Consider the following 13096-nt stretch of genomic DNA (forward strand, 5'->3'; position numbering starts at 1 on the left):
TCGTGAACGATTGAAAGCCTCTAGAGGCCGACAGAAAAGCTACGCTGACAAACGGAGGAAACCGTTGGAATTCCAGGTGGACGACCGAGTCCTACTGAAGGTCTCACCCTAGAAGGGCTTGATACACTTTGGAAAGAGTAGGAAGCTCAATCCAAGATACATAGGGCCTTTCGAGATTCTCCCGAGAATCGGCCCTGTGGCTTACAAACTCAATCTACCGCACGAACTCAGTAACGTACATCCTACCTTCCACTTCTCGAACTTGAAAAAGTGTTTGTCCGACGAGACTCTTGTTATTCCACTCGATGAGATCGAGATCAACGAGAGCCTCAACCTCGTGGAGGAACCAGTAGAGATCATGGACCGAGAGGTCAAGCAAACAAAGCAGAGTTGTATCCCGATAGTGAAGGTGCGCTGGAACGCAAAGCGTGGACCTGAATTCACTTGGGAACGTGAGGATCAGTGAAACTGAAATACCCTCACCTTTTCGCTTAGTTATTTGTAACTTCTTAATTGCTTAAATTCTAATTTTGGGCCGAAATTCCTTCTAATGGGGGGATGATGTGACAACCCGAAATTCCCATTCTGTACAAACTATATCACTTCAATAGGAGTTATAGCAATCATAGTTAATTTTCAGACTTTTTCATGTAAGTTTGAGTAATTCAGGGTTTACACTTCAGGAGATATCAGGAGAGTGGATGCACTAGGGTTTAGTGCAACACTGATATTCCAAATATTTGTTATAGGAGAAATCATTTCAGGAATAAAAATATTTTCTGCCAAAAATATCTCAGGACTATAAATAGAATTCTAAACCAAATTCATTCATTATTCGCATTTCCAACTAGAGAAAAGCCATTTTCTCTCTCACGGATCTTCGGGTTTTTATCCCAAATCGTGAGTGCCTCTTTCTAGTAGTGTTAGAAAGCTTAATATGTGTTTATTACATGATTTAGAAGGCTAAATCACAAGATTTAGGAGTTTACTCCCCAAGGTGTTCTTGGGTGGTAAACTCCCAAAACAAAGCCTAGACCTTCCCTTGTGTTATGCTACTACCTTAGACTCATATATATATATATATATATATATATATATATATATGTGTGTGTGTGTGTGTGTTTGTGTGTGTGTTAGGGACAAGAAAACAACCAAGAAACACAAACACATGGGAGTTCACGGTCCAAGATGATCTTGGACCGTGAACTCCAATAAACTTGGATCAAAGGGTGCTTTTAAGGCACCTAAAGCATTGGACATTTACTAGGAATTCTTCCCACTTAAATCAAGGACCAAAACACATCAAAATCACCTTCTAAAGTGAGTTTACGGCCAAGACATGGTTCTTGGGCCGTAAACATCAAAGAAGGGCACCAAAGTGTGCCTAATGCCTTCATATGCTTTAGGTAAAAGTCTAGAACCTATCCTACATATGCAAGAGACTTGAAAGCAACAAAAACACCATTCCAAGGGAGTTTACGGCCGTAAACTCCAAAGGAAATGGCCTTGGGGCCGTAAACTCCTCTAAGGAGTGTTTCTAGGCCTTAAACCCTTCCAAGGATTTCACCACCAAGTTGGAATAACTCTAGGAATCATTTAGAGCTTCAAAACACAAAATACCACCAAGGTTGGAAGTTTACGGCTGTAAACTCAGGAGTTTACAACCGTAAACTCCATGTGTGATGCTATATGTTGAGTAAACTCATATATGGGGTCCTTTGGAACCCTAAACCCAAGTACCTTTTCCCACAATAGCTTAGATGCAATCCTTAGGGCTTAAAACACTTATATAAAGTGTTTATTATGTCTACGATGTCTTAACATTATCAATTAGTCACTTAAGACTAATTGAGTGCATATATGCGTGATTATATGTTCATTAGGATCGTAGTGTGTGTACAAGTCCTCACTTGACACCTAACAATCATATACCGTCCAGTTCATCCAAATCACCATCTACATGTTGTGACAACCTGAAATTTCCAATTGTACGAACATCATCTATTTAATAGAAACTAGTTCAGTTTCAGTGATTTTCAAGCTTTTCCGAACAAGTTTGTGTACATTAGGGTTTATGTTTTAGATGATATCAGGAGAGTGGATACTCCTGGTTTTGTGAAACTTGGGCATTTCAAGTTTCATACTGTTACAGTCCAATATCAGGAATGAAAATATTTTCTGCCAAAATATTCCAGGACTATAAATAGTTTTCTGAATTAAATTAATTCATTATTCACAATTCCAAATAGAGAAAAGCCATATTCTCTCTGACGGATCTTCGGGTTTTCATCCCATATTGTGAGTTTACTTTTCTAAGTATGTTTCAATACTTGTTAAATGCTCATTAACACAAATTACATGTCTAGATGTCAAGATCCGGGAGTTTACCGCCCAAGATCGTTCTTGGGGAGTAAACTCCAAAATGGAACTTTAATGCTTTCTAGACCCATCCACATGTTACGGGGCTTATCAAGGACATTGTGTATGATCTTTATAGCCTAGAAATCATCCAAGAAACATAAGTTCTAGGAGTTTACGGCCAAGGAACTCCCTTGGGCCGTAAACCCCTTTTCAAGGGCTTAAATGCCCTAAAACTTTCCCCAAATGCTTAAGGAACTTAACCACTAGTGCTTGTGCTTGTTTAGAACATCATAAGGCCATAAAAACCATAAGTTTCTAGGAGTTTACGGCCAAGGAACTCCCTTGGACCGTAAACCCCTTTTTGTGGGACAAAAATCATTCCAAGCAACCCTTAAGCCTTTAGACAATTTACCTTGCACCCTTGGGACTAGAATGGAGAGTAGAACACATCTAAACCACTCCTTGAAAGGAGTTTATGGCCAAGGAACATGACTTCGGCCGTAAACTCCAAGTGAAGGCACCAAAGTGTGCCTCTTGTCCCCATTAGCCTTAGATAAATTCATGAATGCCATTCTTGATGTTTAAGTGCCTCAAATCAATTTAATTCCTAGAGTTTACGGCCGTAAACTCTAAGGTGAAGGACCTTAGGCCGTAAACTCCCTTATGGAGTGTTCTAAAGCCTTAAAACTACTTCATGTGTTATTCCAACAAAGCTAGGAGTGTTCTAGATGCAAGATAACACCACAAAACACCCAAAAACACCCTTTGAGGAGTTCACGGCCATAAACCTATGAGTTTACGGCCGTAAACTCCAAGGTGTGGGGTTTGTTGGGTGGTGAACTCCTATACAAGGCCCTTTGATGTTTCAAACCCTCTTGCCTTGTCCCGTAGCTACTTAGATGCACCCATTTGGACCTTAAACACTCATAAAAGTGTTTAAATGTTTTCTAAGTGTCTTAACTTATTTATTTAAGTTATTATATATCTAATTAGTTATATATATATATATGCTTATTATATGATAACTAGGCTCGTGCGTGTAAACCAGTCTCCGTCTGCCAACTAGTACGGTAGCCGACACTACAATTCAAACGACTCACCGCAAGTGAGTTCATACCCCCTTAAATCAACCTTTGAAACGATTTTAAATGTTTTATAACACCTTATGGGGGGGGGAATACAAGTCAAATACTTATAACTTATTACTTCAATCACATGTGATTGTGTTTAATCACATGTGATTAATAACTAGGAAAACAACGATTTTCACACTGTTCAAACTGTTTTTCAACTGCTTTAATATTGAAATGTTTTATAAACTGTTTTACTATCCAAACTTACTTATAGACTGTGATTCAATCAAATGCTTCTTATACTTAAACTGTTTTACCAACTTATGCTTTCAAAATGACTTATAGATCGACATTAAATCAATCTTCTCTTGAAATTATATATATGCTTCAAAATGTTTTATGAAAACTTATTTATGCTTTATATATACAATTGCATGCCCATATATGTATAGATATATAAATAATGTTCAAAAGGCTTAGGAATGCCATCCGCCCTATTTCCTTTTCCTCGATTTGGATGTGGTCTGGTGGGATTTCGGGTGACCATCCGAAGGTCGTTTCAATATTACTTATATATCATATATACATGTATAGACATAAAAGTACTTCCATAGTCATGCTCATCAGTACATCATTAGCTGGTTACCATCGGGGTAACGCAGGACAATACATATACAGATATACTAGAAACAATACATATACAGATATACTAGAAACAATACATATACAGAAATACGAAATAATTGTGATCCACTGTATCGGGCATGCCTTAAATGTCATGGCCCGAGTTGTAGCCAGAATTCTCTTGGAGGGAGAGCGTGAGTTTGCGTATAGATCTATACTGGATTGACTATCCTACACCTTGCTGCTAGCTACAGCCGGACCTGCAGGTCTGCGGGTGCCAAACGTCATTTCTTTTATTACGACCATTCATCATGTCGTTGATACCAGTCGATAGCATGGTGCAATTTATCACATTATGCCTTAATATAAATCCGGTTTAAGGTAGTAGTATTTAGTACCGCAATAGTCTTATTATACAAAGCTACAGTACTACAATGATTTACCCATAACATATTTTAGTGATAACATCACTCAAGCGTTAATGTACAAACTATATTTTAACAAATGATAGTTATACTTGGGTAATTACACTCTTTTACAATAGACAGGTTCACAAAACAGTTTAGCCTTGGTAGAAGGTTACTTTTATAGAAAATATAGGATTTTCTGAGGGATTCAAACTTTTACAAACACTTTCAAACATTTACTTACATTTTTACAAACTTATACATTGAGACAGGTTCAAACGTTTTTACAAGAAACATTGACACTAAAATACTTATGAACTCACCAGCTTAATGCTGATAAACTCTTTCAAAATAACTTGTATTCTCAGGTCATCAGTAGACAGGTACCGAGGCCAGCTTTTGAGAAGATGGAGTGCATTCAAGACTCATCTCATATTATTTTGTGTTTCATTATTTTTGGTGTCTATATCTGTACAGAACACTTGTATTAAAATTATATATTTAATGCAATGGATGATGTTGTTTGCTTATTTACATTTACTGTGTTGTGATACTGTACATGACGTCCTCCGCCCCGGAACGATTCCGCCGTTCTTGGTTTTGGGGTGCGACACATGTGAGTTCATACCCCTAAACAATGTTTTAAATGATTTTAAATGCTTTAATGGGGGGAATACATGTAGAAAGCAGCATGTTATTAAATCATCTATATGTATTTTATAACTGTGTTTTTATTCAACAGATTTCACATACTACAAAATGTGATGCATGAAATGGTTTTCTATCTTTAAAAATACTTTGTTATCAAATGTATTACTTTTGAAATGTTTATCAAAATGACATCAAGTCTCTTTTATATTTGTTCAAAACCCTTAAATGTCTTACAAAACCATTTTTACATTCTTGAACTAAACTATGCATATACACTTATATTCTTATATATGTATTGATGTTATAGTTTACATCTGTCATTTAGTTTCTTACACCCTTGAGTAGTAAGAGTGCATAAACCTACTTGAAAAACCAATTACCTTTTAGTTAACTATCATAGGGATAGTTAGAAGATATCAAACAATATTTATATTACAAGGAATCACACAAGAGTCAGTTCATTCATGAGTCTTTACGAGTACATTACCTGATACATGAGTACCTTTACATATGCTTACATGATACATGAATAAGCTTACATGAACACATTACATGAATAACTTTACGTGGATACATCTACCTGTGTATACTTACATGAATACTTGAAACTCGATTCGTAAACATGATTTATTAGTACCTTCAATAAGTCATTCCAGCCCATCCCAGTTCAACGGGAGTTAGTTACGGGACTAACCATTCCTGGAACCTATTGTTCGCTACAGAGGTTAATTGGACAATCTTCGAATGTTCATTAGGTTATCTATTTCGCTTATCGCGATGTAGAGTCAGTTACGGGACTAACCATTCCTGGAACCTACTGTTCGCCACAGAGGTTAATTGGACAATCTTCGGATGTTCACTGGGTTGTTGTTACTTATATTAGGAGACTGTTACGGGACTAACCATTCCTGGAACCTACTGTTCGCTATAGAGGTTAATAGGACAATCTTCAGAGGTTCATTAGGTTATTTACTTCGACTACAGCGATGTAAAGTCAGATACGGGACTAACCATTACTGGAACCTACTGTTCGCCATAGAGGTTAATTGAACAATCTTTGGATGTTCATTAGGTTATACCTTTCGCTTCAGCGATGTCGTGTTAACCCTGGTAACCCAAGGGTAATACTTTCATGGTTATATTTTCCTATTTACTTTATTTTGTGATATATTCACATAAACGATGAGTTAGACTAGTTACTGTTTGTAGTAGTCAAAAAGAAGGAAAAACTATCATTTTACTTACAAAACATTCGGGTCTTGGTGGAAGACTACATTGTCATAACAAAACATTTGGGTCTTGGTAGAAGGCTACATCTCAAACTGATAGAAAACAAGGGATTTTCTAGGGCTTTTCATATTTACATCAACATTTTCATTTAAAGGTTTACATGACTTTTAAAACAGCTTTTAGTAAACCAGACAATGACACTTAAATACTTATAAATTCACCAGCTTTAAAGCTGATACTCTCTTTCAAAATAACTTGTATTCTTAGGTCATCAATAGACAGGTACGGTGGCCAGGCTTTGAGAAGACGGAGCAGACAAGTCTCGTCTTTTATTTTGATTGTATATTTTTGGTGTCTTATTACAATGAAAGAACACACATGTATTAAAACTTTACTTATAATGCAATGGATGATGATGTAGCTTGTTTACTATTTTACACTGTTGTGATACTGTACATGACGTCCTCCACCCCGGAACGTTTCCGTTGTTCATGGTTTTGGGGTGTGACAGTATCCTTGGGGTAGACATTCGTTGATTTCCTTGGTTGTCACAAACATTTGAATTTTTGACATCCTTCCTAGTTTTACTAGTGTTTTTGCATTAAGATGTGCCATGATGACTGTCACGGCGGCTGTGACCGCAGCTTGAAAAGTAGTTGAGTCTATATACAAGAGTGGTGTTTCGTTGGTTGGTCGGTTATTTCCATGTGAAGACATGATTTTGTTACATGATGCGAAACGAGTTGGTTAGATAACTATGATCGTTATTAGTTGGATTCTATAAGTATAATTTCCTCATTTTGTTATTCGGTTTCTAATGTTTCGACTTACATTCCTTATGATGTATTTGTGATTGAGGGTTGAAATAGGTATCATATTTTAAGTTTAGTTTTAGCAATTTAAGGTAGGGATGTTGAAATCTTAATTCGATCTAGTTTCATGGGTTTTGGGAGAGGGTATCTTTCTTACTATCTCGAGTTATGAAGAAGGATGTAATGTACCTATCTCATAGCGTGACTAGTATAATTACCAACTCATTAGGTAATAATAATTATTACTTATTAGTCCGACGTATCAGGTTCTCTACCACCTCACACGCTTCGCGAGTGGTTTCCTCTGTTCTTTGTCCTATCCTCAAATGTACTGATTTGTTATAGCCTGGTATCTATATTTACGGCGTCCTTGCTTTTCCTCAGGCATGTTTAATCTTTGTCATTGTTTGGATTGCCCTTAGTTGAAGTTGTAAAGGTTTGTTATTCTATGGTAATTGTCTCTTTCTCTAAAGGGTATGTGTTTTAGAAAAGTTGGATTTATCAAAGGATTGAGTCTGTTTGGATAGCGAGAAGGCATTTCCAGCTATAGGGTTACAGATGAAATGGTGGCAAAGACTTCGCCAGTGTTGTTGAGTTCAATAACATCGAACCACAATAGATTAGATCAACAAGGACAGTGTAGTGAGTTTCTATAATAGTTTATGAAACGAACTGTTTACATAGCCCAAAGCATGGATTGATAATGATGATCTTTAAAAGAAACAAGAAGTCTGTCATAATAGTTGGTATAGAAAATACATAGAATTCGAAAAACTTGACCTTGGCGTAGGTCTACAACATACCACACAGGGAAAATTTGACAGCATAGAGGTCTAGTGAAACAGAAATTGCTAGACTGGGAGGTTTACATGAAAAGAGTACTACTTGGAGTACGTACAAGGGTTATTCCACAATCCAAAAGAAAGGGAGAGTAGAGTGTCCTCTACTTGTGAGGGGAATTGTTATGATTGGTACTTGGTTAAGCCCTGGCTTCAGCCAACTGCTGTTCCGCTTCCCATACACGTCTTTGCAGTGCAACCTGGTTCTGACAAAGATCCTTGGTCTCAGATCGATAGGCATTCAACTCCACCTGTAAGGCGTCAATACAAGATCTTTCAAAGTCCTGGTCCTTGGTGAGATGAAGAAGACGAACTATGTTGACTCCAGAGTTAGCACAGATCTCCCTGACGTCAATTTGAGTTGCAGTTAGCTCTCTCTGCCAAGGTTCATTTTGATTTATGGCTCTACCATGTGTTAATCCTAACTGTCGGATGCGAACTGTATTGACTCCGTTGTTCGCATCATTCTCCTCGGTTTGTTGGATAGTTTCCCTTCCTTTCTCATCATTGTGGGCAATTCGGAAAACCAATATAGGAAGGACTATGTCTGATGAGCCTCCATCGCTCAGATTGTAGAAGCTTCGGTCTCCATTGTATGGAAGGGGTTGACCCTATTCGCGACTCCACCTATTCAGGTTGGTTGCCCATAGAGGTGTCGAGACATAAAATTTTGGTTGAGGATTAGGATTTTGGATCGGAGTCACTAAGGATAGGTTATTGTCCTCGTGATCTGGTTCTGAGTCTTCTTGCATTTCTTCTTTTGGATCATTCTCTACCCATCCCCCACTGCCTTGGTTTGGGTAATACGGATCCTCTGGTAGATGGAATCCGGCCATTGCGTCTGTACGGGAGTAGGGATATAAGGATTGTCTAGAACGAAGGCACGTAAGGTTAAACATCAAAGTTAAACTATTGTATGCATAAAATACTCCTATAGTATTCTGAACGTTACGTTTGATTCTAAGGTTTATAAGTTTGCTAAGTTTTAGACTTTTGGTCCAATGTAGCTATCCCTTGGCATATGTTGGTCGGCTCTCGAACAAATATAGTTGATGTGGCTATATCCATCCCAGTCCCGACTACATATTCCAAGGCATACCTGTATTGCACAGCTCATCTATAATACTTCTACATTGTTTTCATTATAATACTGACCCTGTTATATAATGTATGCACGTATACTTTTATAAAGATTTATTTTAAAAAGTATAACTCTTAGTCAGAGTCTTTTTTTCCTAGTTGTGTTTATAGTTGAATATCAAAAATGGTTTTGATATACTTAGTTCACTATAAACAATGCTCTGATACCAATCTGTCACACCCCCAAACCTGAACGGCGGAAATGTTCGGGGGCGGAGGACGTCATGTATAGTATCATAACAATTGAATAGCAAAGAAATTACACACCACCATCATATAAATATATTTGAAAAGTTTACCTGATTGTATGTGTTACATGTTCGAATATCAAATACTATATGGTGATCCAAAATATTTTACTAACGCCAGCACGTTAATCTTCAAAAGTAGTTGCTACATGGTTTAGCGTGTTCCTGAGAATACAAGTTATATCAAAGAAAAAGTGTCAACAATAAATTTGGTGAGTTCATAAGTAGTGTTTTGAGAAAATGCATGCCATTCGAAAGTTCACGTTCGTTTTCCAGAAAATCCGATATTTTCTTATGAGGTATGAAATGAGTTTGAATGATTGTTGTATATATTGTATGTATTTGAACCAAGAAAATCCTATATTTTCCTAAAAGTGAAATGAAGTCACAAATGTCCAAGATCGTAACCTGTAAGCAACTATGACATGCTCAAAAGAATGATGTATAGTCTTATTATAAAACAAAACTATAAGAAGATTTGTATTTGAATGTGAAAAGAACTATATTTGTTACTTTTCCCGTGAAAACATAATACCATAATAATTGTGTATGCAATGAGTTTTTATAACCGTACTATCATAATTTGCCTGTAGCGATGTTCTTCAGGCGTCGAAATGAGATGACACTTGTCACCCCGGGGACTGTAGCTAACAGTCAGGGCGCGGGATCATTAGTCCCGTATAGATCTATACACACTTGTCACATTCTCCAGATGGGAGATTCTGGTTGTAAATAGGACTTCTAGTGGTACCTTAAACGGTAATTTGAAGATGAATGACTCACGAATTCTCAATTAAGTCACGTATTAGAATGAATATGTTTGTCTTTGAAATAATTTCCCTTTTCTACAGTTTTGACAAGGCATAATAATGATTTGTATGTTCTTGCATGTTTAAGAATGTTATAGTAAAAATGGTTACCCTTGATATGATGCAAACATATAAATAAAACTTCAAATATTCATAATTATGTTTAATCCCGAGAGGGTATAGTGGTGTAAGATGTTTGCATGTTAACAAAATCCATGTAGTAGTTATAAAGACAACATGAAATGTATAACAAAATATTTATGTTTTCACACGGGATTAACCATGTGTTTACTTGTATCCCCCCCCCACCCTTAAAGTGTTCAAAAGCATTTATAATCAGTTAAAAGCGTAGAAATAGGGGTATGAACTCACTTGGTTGAAGTGGTAGCTTGAAGAAGTTGAGACAATAATCGAGCAGAACTTCAACTGGAAAAAGCTGATTTCTCGGAAATCTCAGGAATCTTGGGAGCGTCGGGACTTCCGTTGCGTGCTATGTATTATACCGGGGCTTCCAGGTAATTTTAGAGGGACTCAAGAGGTGTTCGGTGGAGGAAATGGTGAGAGAATAACAACCAAACCCGGAGCCCTAGTCTCCCTTTTTGTAGTGCTGGGAGCACTAAAAAACGCAGGGCATTCCCTATGGGAACGTAGGGCATTCCCCTGAGTCGTTATGGCTTGAGTACTCTTGATTCGATAGACGGGTGGGACTGGCTCTGTGCCCCAAACGCAATGCGTTCCTTCGGGGAACGCAGTGCGTTCCCTCAGACCTGCCTCGGGTTTTCTGCCTCGATCTTGTATAATGCGTAACTTTCGTGGACGAGCTCCATTTTTGACGTACATTATATGCACGCAAAGGTGATAATATACTCTAGAACTCTCGTTTAGACTACGTCGGCTAATTTTGAGTTTATTTTTTAATAATATATTTTTAACAGGCCGGGACTGGAAAATTCCGTTAAAATTCCATAACTTCTTCATCCGATGTTCGTTTTCGTCTGTCATTTTACCGTTGTACTAATATTGATGAGACCTTCGATTCTCATTTAGGTTGTGTGGGCTAAAAATCGCTCAATCTCTATTTCGAGTTTTTAGCTGTCTACCACTATATCTGAAATTTCGAAAAATCATAACTTCCTCATACGAAGTCAGATTTGGGCGTTCTTTTTAGGTATGTTCTCGGTTTAATGATATCTACGACTTTCATTTAGATACTTAAGGCTAAAAAGTATTTTATTGGAATTTCGTATTTTATGCTTAATAGTGTTTTTACCGGTTTTGTTGCGGATCTTCGATCGGTCATAGCTTCTTCGTTATAACTCGGATTTTAGTGTTCTTCATATTTTTGGAAACCTTGTTATGATATCTAACACTTATTATACTCAAACTAAGCTTTTCAAACATATCATTTTTGACCTGAATTTGACCGTTGTTACAAAGTCTCTTTTATCTTATTGAATCTAGTTGTCTTTTGTTTCTCCTTTAGTTGTTAATTGTTCTTTGTTTAAGTGTTTAATGATTGCTTAAGCTTCTAGTGTTGCAAAACTAGAGAAACCCCCCCCCCCCCTTTTATATTTGTTTTATTTAGATAATATTAGTGTTTATTTTAATTGTTTACCGTTCCCTGTGTTCGATGCCCTACTTACCTGAACTAAATTGTTGATCGATAGGTACACTGCCTTTCGTGTGTCTATGTTTGTGTTTAAGTTAGTAGGATAAAAACTAGTATAATCTACACGTATAAAGTTTTTGGCGCCGTTGTCGGGGAACAGTTTCAAATACTTAATATTATTTGCTAGTGTTATCGATCCTTTGTGTGAGATTTATCTCACATAAAGTTACTAGTTTTTCTGTTTTAAAATTTTGTTTTATTTTTTTTTTCTGTTTTTGCGTTGAACTCGTCGAGTGCACTTCCGAACTCGACGAGATGGTCACGTTTCTAGTTTTGTTTTTTCTTCGTTTTTGTTTTTCTTTACGCGTGATTTTTGTTTTGTTTTGGGAAGTTTATGACCAAGAGTTCCAATTCTTCAGTAGTGCCACCTATGGAAGATCCGGAATCGATTATTCGCAAAAAGAAGGACAAAGCAATCGGGGAATCAAGCGGTAAAGATGAGCAGGTGTTAGATTTCGAGCCAAAAACACCTGAATTTGAAGAAGAGAGTGAAACCGAGCTAGAAGAAATGGAAAACATTGCAAACATACGCATGGGCAAACACAAACGAAGGATGCGTGACAATACCGGGCCAGGACTCGTGCAACCCGCGATTCCAGCAACAACAAATTTTGAACTGAAAGGTCACATTCTCTCCCAACTAAAGGACATCTCATTCTATGGAAAAGATCACGAAGACGTGTCCAAGCATATTGATGAGGTCAACGACATAGCTGACTACTTCAACATTCCTGATGTGCCTCGCAAGACTATTCTACTTCGGATGCTACCGGTTACGTTCAAAGGAACCGCAAAGATTGGTTGAAATCATTACCCCCAGGATCCATTACGACATGGCAAAAGATGCGCGGAGAATTCATAGATCAGTTTTTCCCACCATCCAAAGTAGCAAAGTTAAAGAAAGCAATTGCAAACTTCTAACAACAAGGAGGCGGGTCACTCTATGAGGCGTGGGAAAGATACAAAGGCTTGTTGAGGAACTGCCCTCATAACGACCTAAACATTCAACAAGAAGTCTCCATCTTCTATGATGGAGTGAATGTGACAGCCAGGCAGCTCCATGACTCCCACGGACCACTCACGAAGAATGCACCCGCAGTTATAAAAGAATTGGTTGAAAAATTCTCTAAACACTCAAGAGAATATCATACCTGAGATACGACTCAACTCGAGGAGCGGTGAATTTAGTTTCCGATGACATGGCACCAGTGATGGCTAAGTCACCCTCCGGGT

At 37.5% G+C, this 13096-nt stretch overlaps 1 non-coding gene across 1 annotated transcript; it reads right to left on the reverse strand.

Annotated features, from left to right (window-relative positions):
• Positions 1–12754: 12754 nt before the first annotated feature.
• Positions 12755–12861, reverse strand: LOC111907202 (small nucleolar RNA R71). The gene has a single exon (XR_002855450.1). It is a non-coding gene; the product is annotated as a small nucleolar RNA R71 (small nucleolar RNA).
• Between the last annotated feature and the right edge of the window lie 235 nt (positions 12862–13096).

The sequence above is a fragment of the Lactuca sativa genome, chromosome 8 (assembly GCF_002870075.4).
Source record: "Lactuca sativa cultivar Salinas chromosome 8, Lsat_Salinas_v11, whole genome shotgun sequence".
In the NCBI taxonomy this organism is placed as follows: domain Eukaryota; kingdom Viridiplantae; phylum Streptophyta; class Magnoliopsida; order Asterales; family Asteraceae; genus Lactuca; species Lactuca sativa.